The 2,701-nt window shown below is 39.7% G+C and overlaps 1 pseudogene; it reads right to left on the minus strand.

Moving 5' to 3' along the window:
* LOC102821775 overlaps window positions 1-348 on the minus strand; it is an 11,074-nt pseudogene extending 10,726 nt beyond the window's left edge.
* Window positions 349-2,701: the final 2,353 nt, after the last annotated feature.

Raw genomic sequence — 2,701 nt, forward strand, 5'->3', positions numbered from 1 at the left:
AGACAGATGAGGCTTTTGGCTAGACAGGGTCACTGTGAGTCAGAACCAAGTCAGGGCACACCACCACCACCACAGCCCTAATCAGAAATGAGCTCTGCTCAGTCTTTCGTACTTTCAGCAAATCCACAGCTGGAATCCCAGAGAGAAGGATTAAAAGAAAAAAACAAAAACATACCTCCACACCTACCACCCACCTGTTTCCCTGAGTAAAGAAGGCCAGTACAGGGTCACTTCTGCCATTGGCTTTCATCACCTTCAGGCAGTTCCCATTTAAGAAATTGTAAATGTGGATTTGCCATCTGCACAGGCACTGATAACCTGGAGGAAGAGAAGAGACATTTGGAGCATCTCCCTGGAAGGGAACAGAGCAACAGGTAGTACCTTTCTTCAGGTAAACTGCTTGAGTTTGTTTGTTGTTTGGGGTGTCTTGTGTATGACTGGGTTGCAGTGGTGGTAACAGAAGGCACGTTTGCCATCGTGCAATAATTCTAGATGTAAGCCATCAGCCTTCAAGATGTGACCAAGCCTACCTCTCCCTATTCCACAGTTATCCTTGTTGATCTTGGTGCCACATGTCTGATACATATATATCCTCAGGCTTTTTATTTCTCAATTTGACTCCTAGCTGTTTACTTCTACAACAGTCATGATGACAACTATTTACTGTCTTTATTCTCTTTTAACATAGTAATATTAGGTAAAATAGAAACAGAACCAAAGGGGAAATGATTACCATTTTATCAAGCAAAAACCAGGAGTTTAAACATTTTCTTTTTGATCTTATATTAGTGGTTTTCTATTCTTTCGATAGAAACATCCTTAAGGAAATTTGGACCTGGAACAATTTTAATGTATGAGTATTCTTTTGTGATGAGTAGCATGAAAAGGGAAAAGATCTATGTAAATACCTCAAAAAAAATTCTCCCTAAATCAGTCGGGTCTCAGTTGGAATCCAGATATCTGGAGTATTGAAGTCTGAGAAAGTATAATTCACCTATTACTGATAATGACAGGAATCTGATGCCACCAAATCCTATATGCAAAACAAGTCCATTGACTTCCCCCCCCCCCCTTCTTTGTTTATTCATATCCATCCAGGGCCTATCTGACAAGCTATCTACTCCATCCCACACACATATACATAAACTTCAAGTATGCCGTTATATTCTTTGGGACGCAGCCCATGTCTTATGCACCATTGCATGCCCAGCAACTAGCACAGTGCTTAGTCCCTAGTGGTTCTTCTCTAAATAGTGATTGAGAAAGTGGTTGCCTGCTTATGGTTTCAGAGTATGGTCATTGCTCTTAGTGTGTTAAGAGAACGTCATCCATCCTATACCATTTGGCCTTAGCCTTGGTCCTATCCCAGGTCCAGACAACGACTTTTTCATGCCATAACCACCAACAAAACAAACAACAAAAACCCTGGAAGGCAGGAGCCTGCTCAGCATGTTCAAAAAACTGCAAGAAGGCCAATCTGACATAAGTAAATAACTCATATTGGATTGGAAAATAAGTAAAAGAACATTCAATTAAGTTCTGTTTCCACCATAATGGATTATAATAGCTTCGTGGTGCTCCAAGCACATCTTAGTCTGCCTATCAGGTAATCTAGCACTGGGGCAGATGCCTGTGTAGAAAGCTCTGCGCCATTTGTACCTCTTTTGATCTGCATGAGCTGTGCGCAGTTCTCATAGGTTTGTATGATATTTGGTTGTTATTGTTATTAAATGCTATCAAGTCAGTTCTGACTCATGTGAACCTCTAAAAGGTTCCCGAGGAATAACTGGTGGTTTTAAAATGCTGACCTTGTGGTTAGCAGTCTAATGCTTATCCGGCAATGCCACACCATAACATTTGGTAGGCCCATCTCTATTATTACAACCTATCAATAATTGGAAAATTTGGCCTTGGTGATAGAAATGATGCTGGAGATCGCATAAGAGAATTCTGCAAAATCAATTATTTGTTCATTTCAAATACCTTCTTTAGAAAGCATAAGAGATGACTATACACATGGACCTCACCAGATGGAATACACAGAAATCAAATTGACTACATCTGTGGAAAGAGACGATGGAAAAGCTCTATATCATCAGTAAAAACAAGGCCAGGGACAGATTATGGAACAGATCATCAATTGCTCGTATGGAAATTCAAACTGAACCTAAAGAAAATGAAAACAAGTCCATGAGAACCAAAATATGACCTTGAATATATCTCACCTGAATTTAGAAATCATCTGAAGAACAGATTTGATACATTAAACACTAAAGACTAAAGACCAGAAGAGTTGTGGGATGACATCAAGAACATCAAAGTCATTAAGAAGACAAGAAAGAAGGAGAAGGTCAAAATGGATGTCAGAAGAGACACGGAAACTTTTGTTCTCCAGCATAGAGATGTTAAAGTAAATGGAAGAAATGAGGAGGTCCAAGAGCTGAACAGAAAATTTCAAAGATCAGCTTGAGAAGATAAAGCCCAATATTACAATAAAATGTGAAAAGATCTGGAGTCAGAAAACCAAAAAGGAAGAACACGCTCAGCATTTCTCAAGCTGGGGAAACTGAAGAAAAAAATTCAAGCCTTGACTTTCATTAAAAGATGATGGAAGGAAACATCTATGGAAGCAGTAGCTCAAAAGAGGGAACAAGTTCTTACAGGAAGATTCATTCCCACCCCCTCCACACACAGAGTAGAC

This window comes from Chrysochloris asiatica, unplaced genomic scaffold (genome assembly GCF_000296735.1).
Source record: "Chrysochloris asiatica unplaced genomic scaffold, ChrAsi1.0 scaffold00323, whole genome shotgun sequence".
In the NCBI taxonomy this organism is placed as follows: domain Eukaryota; kingdom Metazoa; phylum Chordata; class Mammalia; order Afrosoricida; family Chrysochloridae; genus Chrysochloris; species Chrysochloris asiatica.